This window comes from Nomascus leucogenys, chromosome 2 (assembly GCF_006542625.1).
Source record: "Nomascus leucogenys isolate Asia chromosome 2, Asia_NLE_v1, whole genome shotgun sequence".
NCBI lineage: Eukaryota > Metazoa > Chordata > Mammalia > Primates > Hylobatidae > Nomascus > Nomascus leucogenys.
In genome coordinates, this window is record NC_044382.1 from 131,459,489 (window position 1) to 131,482,632 (window position 23,144).

At 39.6% G+C, this 23,144-nt stretch overlaps 1 protein-coding gene across 5 annotated transcripts in view; it reads left to right on the forward strand.

The window, feature by feature from the left end:
* Window positions 1-19,934: 19,934 nt before the first annotated feature.
* CSNK1G3 (casein kinase 1 gamma 3) overlaps window positions 19,935-23,144 on the forward strand; it is a 104,673-nt gene continuing 101,463 nt past the window's right edge. For all 5 annotated transcript variants that reach the window (XM_012505562.2, XM_030818369.1, XM_030818370.1 and 2 more), the window contains exon 1: window positions 19,935-20,399. The gene's annotated coding sequence lies outside the window, so the exon portion shown is untranslated. The remainder of the gene's footprint in view (window positions 20,400-23,144) is intronic.

The following is a 23,144-nucleotide window of genomic DNA, read 5'->3' on the forward strand; positions in this document are numbered from 1 at the left end:
TTTCCATTGAGAGATACCAAAGCAGACAGGGAGAACTAGCAGGAGAGACCCAGCAGCTGGATTTAGGAATATTCTTTGTCTCCACAAGCCTGAGACCCTCCTTCCCAATCCAGAGACATCAGAGCAGAAGATGGAGGTGGGAATAGGGAGAAACCAGTAGTGGCATCGCTTCTTAAGAAGAATTAATGCTAATTTAACACAATCTGTTCCTGAACATAGAAGAGACAAGGACACTTCCAAACTTATTTTATAAGGCATTTCCCTAATAGCAAAACCAAGCAAAGGCAGCACCATAAAGCAAACAAAATGCAAAAAACAAAAACTACAGATCAATATCTTTCATGAATATAGATACAAATATCCTCAACAAAATAATAGTAAACTAGCTGGGTGTGGTGGCACATGCCTATAGTCCCAGCTACTGAGAAGCTAAGGCAGGAAAATCCTTTGAGCCCAGCAGTTTGAGGTCAGCCTAAACAATATAGCAAGACTCCCGTCTCTTAAAAAAAAAAAAATATATATATATACAGGCTTGCTAATATATATTAGCAAGCCAATTTCAATAATGTATTAAAAATTATGCACCATGACCAAGTGGGATTTTTTTTCCAGGTATGCAAAACTGGTTAAATATTTAAAAATCAAATGATGTAATCTATCATATCAATAAACTAAAGAAGAAGAAAAACCATAGGGTCATATCAATTGATGCAGAAAAAGAGAACAGGTGCGGTAGCTCACGCCTGTAATTCCAGCACTTTGGGAGGCCAAGACAGGTAGATCACGAGGTCAAGATATTGAGACCATCCTGGCTAACATGGTGAAACCCCGTCTCTACTAAAACTACAAAAATTAGCTGGGCATGATGGCGCACGCCTGTAGTCCCAGCTACTCAGGAGGCTAAGGCAGGAGAATTGCTTGAATCCAGGAAGTGGAGGTTGCAGTGATCCGAGATCACACCACTGCACTCCAGCCTGGCATCACAGCAAGACTCCATCTCAAAAATAAAATAAAATAAAATAAAATTAAATTAAAAATAAAAAAACAAAAAGAAAAAGTACTTGACAAAATCCAACACCTGTTTATGATAAAACTCTTAGCAAATTAGTAATAGAGGTGAATTACTACAATTTGATAATGACCATCTATAAAAAAATCCTACAATTAACATCATACTTAACAGGAACAAGGCAAAGGTGTCCACTCCCATCACTCTTAATCAACACAGTACTGGAAGTTCTAATGAGTGGAATAAGGTAAGAAAAATGAATAAAAGGCACACCATTTGTAAAGGAAAAATAAAATTATCTCTATGGGCCAATTACATAATTGTCTATACATAAAATACCATGACATCTCCAAAGCGAAAACAAAAACAAAAACCTCCCATAAACTTCTAGAACCTGTACGGGAGCTCAGAAAGATTACAGAGTACAAGATCAACACATAAATATCAATCATCTTATGTGTACTAACAATAAACATGCCGAAACCAAATTTTAAAACGTAATACCAGTTTACAGTTGCTCCAAAGAAAATTAAATGCTTAGAAACACACTAAAGAAAACATGTACAGAATCTGTTTGATGAAAATTAGAAAATGCTAACGAAGAATATAAATAAATAAATAAATGGAGACACAACCATATTTATAGATTGGAAGACTCCACTGAGTAAGGATGCCAATTCTCTCCAAATTTATCTATAGGTTTAATGAAATCTCTACCACAGCAAGAATTTGTGAAGACACAGACAAATTTATTTTAGAATTATATGGAAAGGCACAGACCTTATAATAGCTTTAAAAAATGACAAAAAATAGTAAAGTGGGAAAAGCTGCTCTACCTGATATCAAGATCTACTATGTAGGTACAATAATCAAGAATGTGATATTGGCATAGGGATAAACACATAGGTCAATGTATTAGAATAGATAACCCAGAAAAACACACACACAGATATGCTCAACTAATTTTGACAAAGGGGCAATATCTATTCAAAGGAGGAATGACAGACTTTTCAACAAAGGGTGCTGGAGAATACCTATAGAGAAATTAACTTTAAATGGATCATAGACTTAAATGTAAGATGTAAAACTATAAAACTAGTGTTAATAGAAAAAAAGCATAGGAGGAATCTAGAGCCAGACAAAGTGTGCTTAGACTTGACACAAAAGCACAATCCATACAAAGGAAAAATTGATAAACTGGATTTCATCAAAATAAATACCTTTTGCTCCAAGAAAGACCCTGTTAAGTAAAGGAGAAGACAAGGTAGGGACTGGGAGGAGATATTTGCAAACCACCTATCTGACAAATGACTGGTATCAAGAATATATAAAGAACTCTTAAAACTCAACAGTAAAAAACTAAATAATCCAATTAGGATTATATAATTGGCAGTGGATATATCAATCTGCACAGGTAATAAAATTGTATAGTGCTTACACACACGCATACACAAAAATTAGTTAAATTATAACTGGCAAATCTGAATGGGCTGATTTTATTAATGTCAATATCCTGGTTATGATATACTTAAATTTAGCAAAATGTTATTTGGATAAACTGGGAATAGTGTACAAGGAATCTGTAACTCTATATTATTTCTTACAGTTGCATGTGAATCCATAGTTATCTCAATAAAAGTTTCAATAGAGGCTGGGCATGTGGCTCACGCCTGTAATTCCAGCACTTTGGGAGGCCGAGGCGGGCAGATCACGAGGTCAGGAGATCGAGACCACGGTGAAACCCGGTCTCTACTAAAAATACAAAAAAATTAGCCGGGCATGGTGGTGGGCGCTTGTAGTCCCAGCTACTCGGAGAGGCTGAGGCAGGAGCATGGAGTGAACCCGGGAGGCAGAGCTTGCAGTGAGCTGAGATCGCGCCACTGCACTCCAGCCTGGGTGACAGAGCGAGACTCCGTCTCAAAAAAAACCAATTAAAAACAAAAGGTCTGCATACTTACAGACCTTATTGGTTTAATTTCAGAAGCTGAAAACATGGGCAGAATAAAATAATTTGAAATAATTGTATATAGATGATCCATCCACAAGGGATTCCTCTAGGTAGTTAAAAAAATTCTGTGGCCGAGCGTGGTAGCTCGTGTCTGTAATCCCAGCACTTTGAGAGGCCGAGGTGGGTGGACCACCTGAGGTCAGCAGTTGAAGACCAGCTTAGCCAACATGGTGAAACCCTGTCTTTACTAAAAATACAAAAGTTAGCCAGGTGTGGTGGCACACACCTGTAGTTCCAGCTACTCAGGAGGCTGAGTCAGGAGAATCATTTGAACTTGGGAGGTGGAGGTTCCAGTGAGTCAAGATTGCGCCACTATACTCCAGTGGTCTGGGTGGCAGAGTGAGACTCCATCTCAAAAAAAAAAAGAAAAAAGAAAAAAAATTCTGTGACTCATTACTACACCTAAGCTTTAGAGGAATTCATGCTCTTCCAAAAATATTTCTTAGTGCCTCTGACAGAGATTTAATATACTATTTGGAAACTGGCTATTTCTAACACCAATCGCTGGCCATTTTTAATGGTTTTTTTGAAATAAAAATTTATGGATAAGTTCAAATTTATTCAAATACTTTAGTTTATAAGAAGGACTCTCATGATACTCAAATTTTGTGTTCTCAAGAAAATATAATTTTAAATAAAGATATAAATATAAGAACAGCATAGCCAAATGCAATGGCTATTTTCCATTTTTGTGCTGAAACAAGTCCTGATGTAATCCATTGAGACATTAAGTCCTCAAATTGCCATCTTTTTATTTTATGTTCTCTTTTTTTGAGACAGTGTCTCACTCTGTTGCTCAGGCTAGAGTGTGGTGGTGTGATCATAGCTCATTGCAGCCTTAAACTCCCAAGCTCAGGCGATCTTCCCACCTCAGCCTCCCAAGGAGCAGGGACTACAGATGCTAAACACCATGTCTGGCTAATTTTTGTATTTTTTTTGTAGGGACTGATTTCACCACGTTGCCCAGGCTGGTCTTGAACTCCTGAACTCTAACGAATCTCCCGCCTCGGCCTCCCAAAGTGCTGGGATTACAGGCATGAGCCACCATACCCAGCCCAAGCTTTTTCCTTTTTAGATAATAATTAAGCTCACTGTAAGACATATAAATATCATTCCAAGGTATACTGAAAAGTCACCTGTCCAATGTTTCTTGCAGCACATTTTCAGCAGCATTCCATAGCAATTTTCAAATGTAAGTTTTTTGCATGATGCTTTACAAGATACCTTATCTTCTGTTGTCCTTAGCATGGATTGGAAGAAAGCTGAGAGAGGACAGAGTAAAATCTCAATTTGTGCTAACATTCTTTTTTTTCTCCAGAAGATGCATACATAGAGCTACTCAGACCACAGATATGATAAACTTGTGTCCGAGAGTGTGCCAAATGGCTGGGTGTGTCAATATGGTTTTTTGCCATGATGTGGTAACAGGATTTCCATTTGGGCTTAGTTCTGAGGTTCTGATCTTGCTCATCCCTAGTCTATAGAAACTTATATAAGGATTTTTTTTTTTTTTTTTTTTGAGATAGGGTTGCGATCTGTCACACAGGCTGAACTGCAGTGGCAAGAACACAGCTCATTGCAGCCTCGACCTCCTGGGCTTAAGTGATCCTCTCGCCTCAGCCTCCTGAGTAGCTGGGATTACAGGCACACACTACCATGCCCAAATAATTCAAAAAAATTTTTTTGTACAGATGGGGTCTTTCTTGCTTTTTTGCCCAGGCTTGTCTTGAACTTCTATCCTGAAGTGATCCTTCCAACTCAGCCTTCCAAAGTGTTTAGATTACAGCTGTGAGCCACCACACCCTGCCTATTTAAGGATTTGATTCTGATCTGGGGTAGGTCTAGGGTGGCAGAAGGATCCTATCACAACAACAGCAACAACATAATAATGTATAAAAATGCAGTGGAATTAATTCAAACCCACAGCAGGCCAGAAATTACACACCTAAAAACCCTTCAATTGGATATGGTCTGAGTCAGCCGGAAATCTCCCAGCACTCCTACCTCTAAGAGTCAGTGGAAACCAGATCAATTCTCAGAAGCATGTGTGCAGTTGGAGCACAGGCGCATTGCCAATACAGTCTCTCCATGGTGATCATCTCGTTACATCGACCATAAGAGAATTGTCAGCCACTGAAATACAAAGCAAATGCAAAAGTATACTTCAATATCCAGATGCAGAGACCTTAGTTAATATTTTAAAAATACATGTTAACATTAGGTATTCTGTAGTTAGTACTATCTAAATTCTATTATTATTTTCACTTTGAGTAGTCATTATATTACGTGTTAATCTTCCAAAACGTACTTTACAGCCTTTAAACTCTTGAGAGTTAATTAAGTTAAAATTAAATCATATCCTTATCATCAGAGTGCAATTTTACTAATAAGGAAAATAAAAGAAGGGCTTCATTGTCAAGATTTTTGCTGTGAAAAAGGACATTATTATAAAAATAAGCATTCTATCAACCCTAACTGATAAGGAGTCAAGAAAAAAAAAGCTAATTTTTTTCACTCTGACAGTCTCCAGGTTGAAAGCTAATTTTTTTTTTTTTTTTTGAGATGGAGTCTCATTCTGTTTTCCAGGCTGGAATTCAGTGGCACAATCTCGGCTCACTGCAACCTCCTCCTCCTTGGTTCAAGTGATTCTCCTGCCTCAGCCTCCCAAGTACCTGCAATTATAGGCACATGCCATCAGGCCCAGCTAATTTTTGTATTTTTAGTAGAGACAGGGTTTCACCATGTTGGCTGGGCTGGTCTCGGACTCCTAATCTCAGGTGATCCACCCCACTCGGCCTCCCAAAGTGCTGGGATTACAGGAGTGAGCCACCATGCCTGGCCGAAAGCTAATCTTGAGTAACGCCAATATCCAGAATTTTTTTTTCTAGAACCTATGTTCACACCGAGTCTTGTTATGGTAACAAGGCTGATTAAAACCGTGGTGTGCTAGACAGCCAATTGTTAAATAATGAGGAATTTTGCAAGATAGTTGATGTCACATTGGTGGATTGAAATTGGGCATGGTGGAGATATTTACACCATGCAAATTAGCATATTCTACCAAGAGCTGGTTGTTATACATTTACCAGTGTACCTCTGGGTACTCACATATTGGTAGAGTAAGTGGCTTCTTAAATTTGTGATTTTGAGAAGATAAACTGAGGGAGTTCTCTTACCTTCTTTAAAATAACAAGTTTTTCATAATAATCAGAGACTGCTGTTAGAGGAATTGTATGCAGAAAATCTGTCTGATAATGAGCTACGACTTAGAAAAGTACAATAAATTGCACAGAGTCTTGTGTAGTTTACAAAGCCCTCAACATGGTTGATGTCGTTTGATGTTTACAACAATCCTATAAAGCAAGTTTTATTATTATTTTACAAGTTTGGTAACTGAGGCTCAAATGGATTTGTTATCTTGTCCAAAGTAACACACCTATGGTGGAGCTGATAAATAAACTTAGGTCTTCTGTCTCTAACTTCTTTGTAATGTATCAGAGGGAAAAAATGTAATGTTTCTTCTACTATGTAATGTTTCAGAAGGAAAAATGCACTAAGTTTGGTATACAGCCTAATTGGTGATATGGTTTGGATCTGTGTCCCCGCCCAAATCTCATGTAGAATTGTAATCCCCAGTGCCGGAGGTGGGGCCTAGTGGGAGGTGATTGGATCATGAGGGCAGTTTCTCGACACCATTCCCCCTTGGTGCTGTCATCATGATAGTGAGTTCTCATGAGATATGATTGTTAGAAGTGTGTGGCACCTCCCCTCTCTCTCTCTTGCTCCTGCTCTGGCCATGTAAGACATGCCTGCTCCCATTGTGCCTTCCGCCATAATTGAAAGTTTCCTGAGGACTCCCCAGAAGCTGAGCAGAAGCTGCTATGACTCCTGTACAGCCTGTGGAACCGTGAGCCAATTAAACCCCTTTTCATTATAAATTACCCAGTCTCAGGTATTTCTTTATAGCAATGTAAGAATGGACTAATGCAATTAGTTAGGAAATTGAAGTTCCAGAAGAGTGCAGAGCATGAGCAACAATGGGTAATATGGTTCTAATCAACCAGGGAACCAAACAACAGAACCAGGTATGTAAGTAGCAAACTGCCCAGTAGGAGAAACTGGAATATCAAAGGAAAGACTAGGAATTGTGCCAAAGATAATGATACCAATTAAGAAAAAAGAGAGAGAGAGAGTGAGCCAATTTTGTATATCAGTTCAGCTCCAAGGAGTAGCATTCTTCTCAGGTGCTAGTTCAGATCTCTATAGGCCAGTGCCCAATCAGGAAAATAGAAACTACTTTAGGTATTTCAAACACAGGTGATTTAATGAAGGGATTTTTTTAAAAACAAAAATATTGTAAGAACTGAAGGATAAGATAGGGAAAGTGATGTTTAGAAGTTAGCAATTGTGGGAAGCTGCTTCTACTCCTTACTTTGAAGATATTTAAAAACCTAAGTAACTCTGCCCAAGAGTCACCTTGGCAATACATTTTCTTCTAGATAATTGGATACTTTGGGGAGGAACAGTAAGAAAAGTGAGTAAAAAAGTCAGGGGGAAATTATCCTAGGGACTTTATTCCAGTGTAGGTCCTTTAGACCCCTGATGTAGATGATTTGACCAAAGGGTGAGTTGGAATTAGCTCAGGTTCTGGAAGCAGAATTAAAGTGGAGTTAATTTCAGAACATTTAGATCTGACTATCTTCCAAAGGCAAAGGTACTTTTTACTTCTTGTTCTTTATTTCCAGCAACTTCACCAAGCCAGTCATCATAATCCAATCTGAGGGCATGTGAGGCTCTTCAGGATGGGCTTCACAGTGATCTAGGAATCTACCGTTTGTAAAAGGACATGGAATTAAGGTGAAAAAAATCTATGTGCTTCCCCAGAGAGCAACAAAACCTCACTCTGAAAAGCATGTGGTCCAAGAGATTTCTGAAGGTTAAAGTAGTTGACTTTGCCCACATGAAGTAATATAGACTCAATGTCACTAAAATTGTGTGTCTGTGTGTGTGTGTGAGCGTGTATGTTGTGGGTGAAGCTGGCGGAGGCATAACATATAAAACAAATATACCCACAGCACAATAACTACCTATTTTCTAATATATACATATACATACATATATAAGTATATTATATACATATTATATATTATCTAAATGCATATTATATATACACATACATTTAAAATGTAGCTAGCTAAAAACTTACAGTGACACCCTTTATGACTGCCACATCCCATCTTGAATCCTGGTTCAGTCTAGCCCAATAGTATGGTAGCAGCCTCATGCCACATTAGAGAATCCAGAAAACATATAATCTACTCGCAGACAGTGGAAAGACATATGGGAAACCCATATTACTGAGACCACAATGAGGAGATCATAAAGGAGGAAAATATGTTTGAGGCAAGAAAAAGAGGGCAAGAATTAGAACTCCAGTGGGACTGAAATGTCTATGTCACGCTAAGTTGTTTCAAAATACATTTTGTTTTTGGGGGAGCATGGATTTAGTAATCTACAAAAAATTCATTTTAGTCACGTACCTTGGGGTTGAGACCTGGCAAGGATTTAAGCCGATTCTCACAGTTTTACCTCAGACTTTCCTGGCTGTTAGAAGCCCCACTGCTCTTATTTACATATAAAAGCTCTGTATAAAGTGAGGGAAGGCTTATAGAAGGGAAAAGTCAAGAAATAACTAAGAAGTCTTGGGACCTTAATATATTTCCAAGTTTCTGACTTCCTAACGTCTCTTCCCATAAGTTCCCTGACACGGTGGGTATGACAATCTGCTCAAAGGACAAATGACATGGCACTCACCAAAAGGGAACAGAATAAGGAAGCTGGCAATTTCTTCCTCTCTTTCCACCACAAAATCACACCCCTTTATTGGAAGGTGGTCTAGTTGGTAGCATCACATCACGAGAAAACAGGCCCTAGCTTCACCCTCAGCATGGAGCAGAATGACAGGAGAACTTCATTGACATTTGATAACCTTCACTTAGTTTATTGGCTTTGAGAAAAAAAGTGGTGTACCACATACACACACACCCACCTACACTCACACATGTTAATTAAAATATATTATGAGTCTAAAACCTCTCAGCAATTCCATTATCCCATTATCCCATTCTGGTCCTAGTCAGCATGTTGTGCAAGTAACAGCCTCCAAACTGGCTACCCTTAGAGTCGAATCTCTTCATAGCAGCCAGAGTCATCTTCAGATGTAAATCAGATTCTTTCAAGCTTCTACTTGAATCCTCTTGTGGCTTTCCTTTACATTTCTCATTTGTAAAATGGACTTACAAAAATGCCAACTTAGTGGGACTCTGAAAATTAAACGAGAGAAAGCAGGCAAAGTACTTCCACAGTGCCTCGTATATATTGTAGACACTCCATAAATGTTCAATGGTAGCATTGCTATTAGTATATTTTTTTCGATGTGTAATGAGTTGATAGTTATCTTACACTTGTAATTCTTTTTCAATTACTAGTGACCATTCAGGGGATGTTGCTCAGGAGATTCATTAGCTATGGTTAAGTACACAAGTTCCTGCTATTGCAGGAACATTGTATATTTTGGAGCAAAATACATATAGGGAGTGTCCACGTAAAAAGCGGCTTCATGTGCCATTACTTGCCTATCCTTGCTTCTTTTGAGTTTAAGCTTATATTTGCTTGTTTTCTCTGACCCAAACACTTTAATTTAATAGTATATTTCTCCTGATTAGAAGTCATATTGACCTTTTGCATCTCAGTTTTGGCCTCTCTAGAAGACAAATGTGTTTCTCCTTGAGGTGCCCCTCAATAACCCTTGGTGTGAAATTCAGGAGTGTCACATTTAGGCCCGACTAGCCCAAAGATACTCTCCAAATTTGGGGGGGCGAAAGAAACCCAATACTTTTCATGCAACGTGCCTAAGTAGACAAAGATAAACTGAACTTCCCCAACATATTTTCTATACTGTGCTTTAAAGAAATCAAGACGGTTTACAAAAATACATATAGCACAAGATAAAAATGAAAGGGAGTAGCATACAAGACAAGATTATACCACCAGAATTGCTTAACTAAAATGCATGTTTTAAGATACATGGAATACGTTGAGATAGACTACAAAGTTGGCTCTGTGTTTCCTAGCAATCAGCACCATAAGGAAATAGAAATGTTAAATGATTTATGGCACCCGTAAGATTAAAACAAACCGGCTCAAACCAGCTGTATAAAAGAAACATAATTCTTCCTGGTATTGTAACTTAAAATAAACTTGTTCTGTGGGTTCTCATATCAAAGATATGGTGTGATGGAGTAAATATCACCCTTAAAAATATTCCTACAGTAATTGCTATAATGAGTCTCATAGGACAGTTTCTTATATTGTCCCACAATGTAATCACTTAGTTATCCATAACAGGGACATGCACGGTGGCTCACGCCTGTAATCCCAGCACATTGGGAGGCCGAGGCAGGTGGATCACTTCAGGTCAGGACTTCAAGACAAGCCTGACCAACATGGTGACACCCCATCTCTACTAAAAATGCAAAAATCAGCTAGGAGTGGTGGCACATGCAGGAGGTGTGGTGGCACATGCACATGAGGCTGAGGCAGGAGGATCACTTGAACCCGGGAGGCAGAGGTTGCAGTGAGCCAAAATTGTGCCATTGCACTGCAGCCTGGGCAACAAATACAAAACTCCGTCTCAAAAAAAAGAAAAAGTTATCCATAACAGAAATCCACATTTTGGTAAGCAAGTTCTATGCAAGGTGTTCGTTGGGGCAGTGGAGGAGATACAAAATCATGTGGGCCAGATGTATCTAAATCAAAGCATAAATTTGAGATATCCATAGAAATAGAAAGGCTGCATCTTTTTTAGAAAATTCCCCCAAAATATTTTTTTCAAATGTTTTCAGTATTATCTGACGAGGCAGTTTAAAGTTACATTCTTAAATACCTCTCTTGCTAATTAATGACAGACCCATTAATTAGAATCATGTTTTTATCAAAGCTAATCCTAACCAAGACATGTTAGAACAGACACTGTCTAATTTCAAACAATGCAACTTCCTACTGAATCTTCAAGGATAAAGTAGCTGAAAAGAGAACCTAGAGTTGTAAGCAGCTAAAGGTTGGAGAATGTTTACTAAAAATAATTATTAATAATCATTTGTGTAGATATGTGGCTGAAAGGATCACTTATGCAAGTGAGCCAGTTGTACACAAGTAAATATTGGGTATTTAGCTTAATCTGTCGTTCTTTGGGACCTGACATTTTGCAATAAGGGTTGATTAAAGAGTATTCTGAGTACACACTACAGTAATTCTCTGACTGGTGCTGTTTCCTGTGAATGCTATACTCCTTGAAGTTGTACTTTAAAAAGGTTTTCCTTGAGCCTGTCTCTTTTCATTGCTCTCTCATATACATACTTGCAGTTGCTCTAATTCAGTTTGGTATAAATCACTACTTAAGGAGCTCTCTATCCTTTCTTTCCTCCTCCTTCTCTCTTTCCTTTATTCCTTTGCCTAAACAGGTTCAATCTGGAGACACTGTATTATAATAAGTAATCCCTAAGTCTGATAGTGTGTCCCAGGATCTCCTAACTCACCCCTTCTTCCACATCATGAAAAGCAGGGTAAATACATGGACTTTGGTGCCAGAAATACCTGCATAGAAATTGTAGTCCTGTCATTTAGTACCTGAATGACCTGAACACTTTGCTTAAACTCTGAGTCTTACTTTTCTCATTTACAAAATGATGCCTACCTATGGTGATTAAGAAATGTTTTCTAGAAAATGCCTGAAAGTCTTCAGTTGGGCACTCACTAGTTGTTAGTTTCATTTCATCCAATTTGCCATTATATAAAGCTGTGGGCAATAATGATAAAATTATTCTAAGAGCCAGATGTGGCATTTGTAGGTATTAAGTCTTATCTCAGCAACTGTGGTTAGACTCAACCCCTTTTTAAAACCTAAAACCCTTCTATTTCACTTGGTGCTTGTCATAGGCATATGTCCCTTCCCCCAAAGATGTCCGCATCCTAATCCCCAGAAACTATGAATATATTATCTCACATGGCAAAAGGGACTTTGCATTAAGATTGAATTAAGGATTTTGAGACAGGGAGATTATCCTGGATTATCCTTGTGGGCTCAATGTACTAATAGGATTCCTTCTAAGTGAAAGAGGGAAGTAACATTGAGAGTCAGAGGTGTGATGATGGAAGCAGAATTCGAAGTGGGATGATACTGGCTCTGAAGGTGGAAACGGAATATAGGAAACCTCTAGAAGCTGGAAAACACAAGCAAATGAATTCTCTCCTAGAGCCTCCAGAAGGAACACAGCCCTGCTAATGCCTAGATTTTGGTTCAGTGAGAACCATTTTGGACTTCTGACCTCTAGACCTGTAAGATAATAAATTTTTATTGTTTCAAGCCATTAAATTTATGGTAATTTGTTATAGCAGCAATAGGAAAGGAATATATAGTACCATATTCTACTTGTCTGTCTTCCGAAGGCTCTGCTATATGAAGTCTGAAGTGTAAGGGCTAAAGATACTCATTGCAACTGAGTTTGGCTTGCTTCTGGGCCTTTTCAGTCAACTGACCTAGGAAATATCTGTATGAAATACTGTGAGTTCATGATGATACTTCTAATTCAAATTTACAACTATAGGCGGTTTAGTTATTCTTTTAATGTATGTCAACGTCAAGAATAACAGAATTACAATATATTATAGTAACTCATTTTGCTTTATCTCACATCGCACATATCACAATATCAGAAAAAAGAGTATGAGCACCAACAATATGACTACGAAAAAGTCAAACAAGTTTTTGTAATTTTTTTTGTCTTTATGATAATTCCCACTAGAGATATACAAGGTACTACATTTTAAAGTCATTTGGAATCATGATCTTTTAAAAATTATTTTATACGTACAGGATAAAATCAGTATTCTTTCCCTTTACTGGCCAGTCATAATCTTAATATGTGCTACATATTCTTTCTATTGCTTTGAACAATATTTTACTCTACTGAGTTTAATAATAATTAACATTTGTTATCACTTAATCATTTACAATTGGGGTTTTTTGATATGTGGAAATGACTTCTAAAGTCAGCTTCTTTTTTGCAACCTTAATCATGACTCTGTAGAGTAGCCTGTTCAATGCCACTGACAGATTTCCAGTGAGATACTAGTGTCTGATTTAAAGGCATGTAGGGGAAAGCTGAGGACCGCTGTTTTGGTTTGTAGTTCAAACACTTCACAACTGGATTCTCTTTAATATGTGAAAACCAGAACTGAGTTGATTAGGCAGCTTTTAAAATCAAGTGTTACCCCATCACTGAGTACCCAAATTGCTATAGTTACTTTATAACACAAAATTCTTTCATTATAGAGAGACCAAGTTGATTTATCTTGGCTGATATGAATCAGCAATATCAGAGGAGCATAGATAGTATTGTAAAGGAAATGAGATAGAGAACTATATTGGATTTTATTATTATGAATATAAATTGACAGATATACACTAACAGATACTAAAGTAACAGTTCTAGAAAGCAAGCATCAGCATTTGGTTGAAATTTGCTGTCAGTTAGATCAGGTCACCGAAGCTGGCAGAACACAAAGCATTAAGTCACAGCCCAAAGGGTTAGGTCTGCAATTGGCAGAGTTTCAGCAAGAAGCTGAGGTAGGACTGCCTGGTGACAGAAGGCAGTTGCGCCGAAATGCAAAGCTTTGGTAGGGTGTGGCTAGCTTTGTCAATTAGGAGAACACAAATCTGAAGCTAGGGAGCCTCACAACAGTGAGACGGTCAGAGATTATGTTAGGATGAAGCCAAAGAAGTGAAACAGGGTCAAACTATAGCTTTGAATTTAAATGTTCATGTGGACGCAGAGCCAGATTATGAATAGAAAGAGTACTTTGTAGGAGAGAGGGAGAGAAAGAGGTGAGGACAACCAAAAGCTAAGAATGAAAACCTGGTGATCAGGAATCTTCAATTGCAAACAAAAGAAATATACTCTGGGTAATGCAATCAAACAGAATTTAGTGAAAGGCAATTAGGGGAGTCACAGAATTGACAGAAGCTGGAAGACCTGGTCTAGGCAGAATCCAAAATGCTCCAGAGGCTGGCAAGTAAGACCATAGCCACTATTCTGTGTCAGAAACTGTGTGGTCAGGTTGCCACTCTTGGGATGGAGTCCTTCCCATTCCAACCATTTTTAGTCTTCATGTTCCTCACCTCATAATTCAAATCTAGGTGTACTCCAGCCTGGGTGAGAGAATGAGACCCTGTCTCAATAATAATAACAATAATAATAATTCAAATCTAGGGAGAGAGAATCCAATTGATATTGTTTCAGCAATGTCTCCCATTACTCCTCCTCCCTTACTCCACACCTACAGGAAGGCACAGCCTCTGATCACTGAATAGAGTGAGATAGAAAAAGATTCATCAAAGGGAAATCTGAGTGCTACTAGGAAAGGGTAAATAGATGCTGGACAGCCAATATACCATGAATGTCCATAAGTACTTGGTAAATAAAATTAGGAAAGGCCCTGAAGCAAATTCAAATAATAATGTTTTGCTTCAGAACCACAATCTGGTTCCAAGTCTCAGACTCTTAAAGCTAGGAAATGACTTGGGATCTGATATTTTCAACTTCTGGTTACTGCTCATGTTGGACTGGAAAATGCAGGTTCCTAGGGGTCATATTGGTATCTAACAACAACCATTTATTTATTGCTTACTGTATGTCAGACACTGTGATAAGTCATTGCAGATTATCATTCATTTAATCTTCCCGATATCAATATGGTATAGATATTATTGCCTCATTTTAAGGATGAGCTGAGGTGTAGACTATTTAAAAAGTTTGCATAAGGAAGGAATATAGAAGAAAGCCAAAAAGTAGTATAATCCTAATTACAGCAGAAGTAGAATGAGAACTAAACAGAAGTGAGAATTTAAACTAAAGTGTCCTCTCACATCAATTTTAATTTCTGTTGACCCTGTGATCTTGTTTGGACAGATACGGCATTGATACCACAATAAGCATAGGTGGGAGGATGAAGACATTTCAGGAATTTAGCAGTACTAGTTGGTGAAGAAAGGGATGACGTTAAGGCCAAGCATAACCAAGCATGACTGAGAGTAAAGAAACATAACTAGAGAGGCTGATCCCCACAGGTAGGCCCTTGCTCACTGTCCACAGAGTACATGAAGTTCAGACACGGCATAGACAAGCTGTGGCACCAGTGCAGTCCTATTCAGCAGAAGGATATAGTAATCCAGTAAGCTTAGTCAGTGGTTGACGTTTGAAGAAGTTCAGTAGCTTGAGGGTTATCTATCATAACAGTATCCTGTCCAATGAACTAGGATCTAGTCAGAACAGGGACTAGTGAAAAATTTTCCAAACCAAGCTTAAACCTTCACATTAGATGGGAGCTTAGGAATTGATAGAGTTCCAATCATGAAAGAAAAGCAAAGGAGAAGTCCAGTGCTATAGACAGGGAAAAATATTAGGGATATAGGGAAGTGGCACAGCTTGAAGTCTACCTGTAATCCAGAACTCTTACTTAGCATTCTGCATCTTCAGAGGTCTGCATGGTTCCTATGGGTGGGGGCTGATGAGACATTTAGTCTTGCTCAGATTTGTTTCACGAGCCAGGAAGGACTCTTGAGGTAGAAATATGAAGATATAACTATGGGTAGCAAAAGAAGACAAGAAGAGGGAAAATGAAACAGGTACTAATTATTATGACCATCTCCAAACTTTAGATTGATATATTACTCAGAATTTAAGCTGTTCTTGAAACCATTACAAGAAAATCACAGCTTTAGCTAACTCTTCCATTTATCACAAAACAACATTCTTTGGATAGCCAAACTTACGTAAAAACTGCCAAAATCAGGTCTGCTAATGGAAAAAAACAAAAATTAAATTGCCTAGCTAGAGATTTAGTCACTCTTTTTGGCAAGACACTTTTACATTTTTATGGTGTTTTAGCTTTTCCCTATGGAGCGTTTTCTTTATGGAAGTTCTCTCTCTTAAGAATGTATTCTTTTCTCCATGAGGTTTTAACACGGTCTACAAGTTGCCTTCTCTTATTAATATCCTGTCTAGCCTTTACCTTTAATTTATAGATGAAATACTCTCTGCATGGAAAACACTCCTCTGAGGAGTGCTGTGAACTGAATTTTGTCTCCCCAAAGTTCATATGTTGAATCCCCAACCCCAAATGTGATGGAATTTGTAGGGCCTTTGGCAGGTAATCAGGTTTAGATGAGGTCACGAAGGTGGGGACTTCTATAGGATTAAGATGAAGAAGAGAGTGAGATCACCCTCTTTCTCCATGCCCACACATCGAGGAAAGGCCATGTGAGGACACAGGGAGAAGGTGCCAATCTGAAAGTCAGGAAGAAAGATCTCACCAGACTTTGACCATGCTGACATCCTGATCTCAGACTTCCAGCTTCCAGAATTGTGAGAAAATGAATTTGTATTGCTTAAGCTACTCAGTCTGCAATACTTTGTTATGGCAACCCGAGCTAAGACAAGGAATCCTGGAAATGTGATTTTATTAAACATTTCTGAAGATCAACATTATAACATGTAATAAAGCCTCTCAGAAAAGTTTTGTGATTATTGCACATTTATTTTCCCACCTACCAAATACTTCAAATCATCCTTCTAAGGATGGTATAAAACAATGTCTTGACTTTTTCGAGCTGTACTCATATAACAGTCTAAAATAAAGGTTGCTAAGCGACAGCTTCCCCAAAACCTGATCTAGCTGCTGTATGTGACTGGCTTTCTCCCACAATCCTTCTTGTCTCTCCCCTTGACTGTAGGCTTGACGGGGGAAGAAATTATTTTCCTCCTCGTCGTAGTAAAATATGTTGCTCTGCTCCCAGCCCCTGGCTATTGTTACAGTTCTCCATTTTGCATCCTTCCCCTTTCTACTTCATTGTTCACTTCTTCTAATTACATCTTTCTTCCAGGTACTTTTCCTTTAAAATAATGTTAAAAAAATAAAGAATTAAGTATAATTTGGTGATGCCTCAGGCCTTATTCTGGCAACCAGTTAATCACCATGCCAGGTTTACCATTACAGTTAAACAAAATATTTGAAAGAAGAAAATGAATGTTTTATCTGTTTTTATTTTGAAAAGTCTTAGTAAATATCTTAATCTCATAATTTCCTGCTTAAAACCATAATCAAACTGTTTCATTTCCATCTTTCTTCCTCTTTAAGTTTTACTGCTTACAAAGGAGAAAAAAATGGCCAGCTTTACATTCCACAAACTCTACATACCATTCTCTGTCTCACACAAAGCATCTGCAGGACATGTAGAGAAAGCTTTTGTCAAAAGAGAATTTGATAAATGCAAGTTTCCAATGTACCATAAAAATTGTGACAACAGTATCACATGAACGTATGCTATAATCATAATGAAAAATATTAACAGAATATAAATACCTGAAGAGTGGCAATGCCAGGAAATGTGAGGTGACACAACCAACTGTATTTGATTTGTAATATAGCAGATTGACAAGTATAATCTAAGTATAATCTAGCTGCTTAGTTTGGGACATCATGCTATAAGATAAAGAGTTTTGCTTGCAATGCCTGTGTCTTGGCTTTTCCTTCATTAATATAAGCTGTTTTCACATTGCCAATTTTTCATATATATACTCTTTTTTTTTTTTTTAGACTGAGTCTCACTCTGTCACCCAGGCTAGAGCGCAGTGGCACTATCTCCACTTACTGCAAACTCCGCCTCCCAGATTCAAGTGATTCTCCTGCCTCTGCCTCCTGAGAGTAGCTGGGATTACAGGTGCACACCACCATACGTGGCTAATTTTTGTATTTTCAGTAGAGATGGGGTTTTGCCACATTGGCCAGCCTGGTCTCGAACTCCTGACTTCAGGTGATCCACCCGCCTTGGCCTCCCAAACCAATTTTTCTTTTAAGTTAATAGAATGACCTGAACATTTAACTGCCTCCTACCTAGGTTACTTGCCTTTTTTTTTTTTTTTTTTTTTTTGAGAAAAGATCCTACTATGTGGCCCAGGCTAGCCTTAGACTACTGGGAGATCCTCCTGCCTCAAGCCTCCCAAGTTGCTGGGACTATAGGCATTCACCACTACACCAGGCTTTGCCAATTTTAATCTATAGGAGCTTATAGGCCAAATTTTAACCAAAAGTCTTCACTGCAGTGTTAAAAATGTAAATATTTATTCCCATCCATTTCTAATATAATTTAATAAATACTAGTCAAGCGAAACAGTGGGAGTGGAGAAGGAACAAAGAAATCTGTAACTGGTTGTGATCAATTCGTTGTAAGTATCACTGTACTTAGACCAGCCCATTTTTAATTTAAAAATGTGATTTGATCATATATTTATATACTTGACTTTCTCAACCATTTATGAAAAGTTAGAAGGGTGGGTGTTCTTTATCAAAACTGAGTTTTTTGAGGTAGAGAGAATAAAATGGTTTGTTGGGAGTTGAGGACAATTAATTTAGAGTTTCCTGTGTTGCAGACACTTCTATTGAGTGAGATGTTGTTAACTTTGTTTCTTGTCTATTAGTGCGTCCTGGGAGAGATCAGAAATTCTGGGATATGTCATCTGCCTAGGCAAGTTATTCACAATTCTGAGCATCTTAGCTGCTTTTGAGTCTCCTACAGAACGCTGGTGTGGTAAGCATGGAGCAAAGCTCTTATCACTACCCTTCTAAGGCTGGTGATGCTAGTCACTTCTTAACTTCCAGTATGGGGAAGAAAGTGAGAAGAGAGGTTTAAGAAAAAAGGCACTGTTGTATTACAAACCAAAATCAAAAACAGATTTCCTTACCAACTACCCTTCCAAAGGTAACACATTAGCTATACCACTAACCTAGCAAAGTAGGGAGGAAAATGAAGGAGTGCATTTATTTCATTAGTCTTTTCATTTTGAGAGGTAGACAGGAGAGATAGAGATACACAAGACTCAAGTTTCTTGATACAGTAAGTATATCAAGAATATAAACGGGTTTGATAAAATGAACATTTAAAAAAGATGGCACCAGGCTAATTCTTCTTCCTGCACACCTTAATGCCTAACTTTTGAAAGGACTTGAGACATAAGAATCATAATTCTAAAAAATTATAGTTTCCATGCCTTCATGGTGGATCAATTTCCATAGAAGTCTACCAAAATGACTTATCTCCATCCCAGGGAACCAACTGCAAGAGGGAAAATGAAAGGAATGCAATCTTTCCATGTAGGCAGAGTGGACTTAAGTGTGAGTCAGAAACACCAATTTCAGTTTGTGCGCTGCAACTTGATAACTTGGGTGATGTTTGGCTTCTCGAACTTTGGGAGGTGAATCTGAAAAACAGGTAATACCACACTATATAGTTCAGAGGATTACCTCAGCTTACAAACAGCAAATGAGGTGCAAATGTGAGCCATAATGCCTATTTCTAAGCAGTTGGAGCCCTGATATAGCACTGGGGTCACAAACAAGTGGGGAAAAAGGTCAACCCAGTGATGTCATACTCCTAGGCCGGGCCCTAAGATTTTTTGGAACCTGGCGGGCTGAGCACAACAGGGAAAGCCTCAGCACCCAGACTTGGCACAATGGCACCCTAAGGCTCTTTGCTCACTCAGTTCTTAGTAGCTCTCCTAAAGCACGGGGGTGTTTTCTTTCAGTTCTCTGCGTAGACTTTGCTATGCCTCTCCGCCCACTGCTTCATCCAGAGAAACACTCGTATCCACAACCGCTCCTCACTTTCCCTCACGCACGGCTCTAGAAAACCAGGGAGGGCGCGGCTTAGGCTTTATATACCTTGCCAGCCAATGACCGCGCCGTCTCCTTTCCGGTCGGGGATCCAACCAATCCAAGAAGGCTGGTGCAATCTTCGGCTCTACTCGGCTGTTTTCGCTGATGCGGGCAGCTTGGGGGCCGCCGCCGCTAGAGAGACGCTTTCCTTTTTAATTTTTTTTCCATGTGTTCACTTCCGGGTCCGCCGTCGATCCGGATGCCCGAGGCAGAAGGATGTTTGACCTCCGGATAAGCGAGGCGCTGCCGTGCATTCATTCCCGGCTGCATCGGTGGCGACAGCAGAGGCTCGGGCGGCGACTCTCCGGCCAGCGGTGGCGGTAGGAGGCACCAGCGGCAGTGCAGGGACCGAATCCGAGCAGCGCTGCGTTACCTCTCTCTCTCGCTCCTTCCCCCCTACCTCGCTCGCTCGCTCCCTGCGTGGCTCGCTTTCCTCCTCCGGCCGCCGGCGGGTGTGATGTGCCGCCGCCGCTGCCCCCGCCGGCGCTGACGGACTGGGGGGCGCCGCCCGCGCCCGGGACCGACCCCGCTGCTCGCGGCCGCACCCCTGAGGTAAAGCCCCCTGCGCGTAGGTGCTCCGCTGCCAACCCCGGCCCGGCGCCTGCCTCGGCGCGGCCACGGCGCCCTCTCTCCCGGGTGGGGCTGGGGTCCCGGGCGGGGGGGGGTGGGGTGCGGCGGGGGCGGCGCCGCAGGCGCGGGTGTCGGGGGAGGGGTGGGTGAGGACCAGGGCGGGTGGCCCGGAGGCGTGGGCCGGAGGGGGCCGCGGTCGGAGGCTGAGGGCGCGGAGGGCTAGGGGGCAGCAGGGGCCGCGGGTGGCGGGTCGGGCTGGGTGCAAAAGTTGCCGGAGTGGTGCGGCGCGACTGGGGCGGCGAGGGAGGTGGGCCTGCTGGGCCGGCGGGGGCTTCCTTAGGAGAGATTGGGAGGTGGGGAGTGTCGCCCACGGTGATCCTTGACTGTGTCCAGACGATTACCTTTGGAGTAGGGGCTTCAGGCAGGAAGGAGGCATGGATAGGCTGGGAGGAGGCGACGGGGGCCAGCGTTCAGTTCAGGGATAAACTTCCCGTTGGAGTGTTTAAGAGGTTGGATGGGGGGACACAGGGATTTACCTGTTTCTTAGAGCTTTGACTCAGCTCAAAACTTAACCAAGACATTAGTCAAAGGTTAACAAAATTACTCTGATGGTTACTCTCATGGTGTCGGTTTGTTTGTTTATCCCACATGCAGGGGAAGTGACACTGAGAAGCATCGGGTCTCTTGGTCCACAGCCTCCACATTTCTTTTTAGCAGGATGAGGAGGGAGATGTGTGTCTACTCGTGGGGTGGGGGCAGTTAGGCCTGTGTCATGGTCATTCCCCTTCTCCCACCTCATGTTTTAGGGAGGAAAAGTTCAGATGGGGGAGAGAGTGAGTGTGCCTGTGTGTGTGGCAGACAGCTACTGTTGATACACTGTGTGAATTACTTTTAACTCTTTTGTAGTAAGCACCCAGGCTGGTCAGTGGCCCCTTTTAAATGTTCTATTAAAATATTTACTTTAAATTGGAGAATTAAAAATGTACTTATTTTTAATGAATTAAGAAAATAAGTCATTATTTTACTTTTTGCAATTACTTATACCGATTCAAATGACATTTGGCCACAGATATGAGAGATGGCAAACTATAAGATGGGATATAAAATGAAAACTATACACTTTTTAAAGATGTTTCTTTTTAAAGATGTTTCTTTGAAGAATATTGGCTTTCCCCGTAAATTTAGAAGAAAAACATTACAGAAATTGTGAGAATAATGTGGAATTAGAAAGATGTGAAATTAGTTTAAGAAAATATTTTTCACCAAAAAAATCAGATCTGGTGTGTGACATTCTTAATAGCTTTCTTTTCTTTTTTTTTTTTGAGATGTACTTAGTGTATTTTGTAATTGTTTACAAACTTTGCTCCAGTTGTATCTTAAGATAAATTATCTTCTTATTTTGTATAGTTACCTTTATAGTTGCACAAAAGATAAAAGATAAAAATTACATTTATGGACATTGGAAGAAAGATGTTATCAATACATTGTATGGCATTGACATACATTCTTAGCAGAATGTACAGACACTTCTGCTTTATGTGAACTTGCATTTCTGAATTTGCATTAAGTAGAAGTAGTTATTAGAATGGAGAAAGGTTAATTTTAATGTTGTTATGAATGACTTTTTTTGGGGATCTTGAGAAACGATTGTCTTTACTGATGATTTATTATAGTCATCCACCCCCTTCTGCCATTCATGAGCTTAAACATTAGTGCGTTATGTAATTATTGACATTTTCATCATTAGATTTAGCAAGGATTTACAATATATTAACAAAATCTTCAGCACATGAAAGGCATTTATTACTTCCTTGAAAATAAAGGACTGGGATTAGTGGAATCAAGGAATAGTTTAATTCAACCAGGACCACCTTTACTCTGTGGCAAGGATGGAACAGTGGGTAGAATATGAAGATGAATAAGACTCAGTACTGCCTTCAAGGGAGAAGCAGACATACACAGAGGTAATTCACAGATTCTTGTGGGTTTTGTTGGAGGTGTATTGGAAGCATGGGGTGTGTGTGTGTGTGAGATACTAATTTTTGACTGGGAAATTTTGAATGAATGTAGAGCTGGTAACACTCCATCTGGGCCTTAACATAGTTTAATAGGCAAAATGGGGACTGAGGGGGTGATAGTGGAGGTAGTTTTCTTGGTGAAGGGAACAGCCTGAGGAAAGGCATGTGATTGTGTTATAGGGCTTGTTGAACTGGACATAAGGCTGTTTTGCCAGGAGGTCTTTGTGGGAGAAGCTATGAAAGTAGGTGGAGATCAGGCCATGGAAGTTAAGCTTGTATTTAAAGATGAGTCAGTTTGAGGCATGAAGGTCCAAATGTATAGATCGTATGCTGACAGTAGGTAGGCAAATAAGGATAGTAAGTTTAAGGAAACAAGTTATAACAAAATAGTCAATTTTCTGTCATTGGCACTACTGAAGGAAAGCAGAAAAGTATATAATCCAAAACAATCTATACATAGTTTCGTTATATTTCTTAATTTGCATTTGAATATGGGTGTGTCTGGTAATCTAGGAATTGGTTATACATGAAATCAATCCAGACTGTAAAAATGTGACTCAGGAAGAAATGAGAAGCTCTCCAGTTACTTCTCTATGTCTCCTCTGATCCATCCTGCAATCCACTCCATGCTGGGAGTAGACTTATTCTAGTATAGTTTATTGGTTCAGATGTTTTTCAGAATGGAACAAGCGGTTGTTTTGTTCCAAAG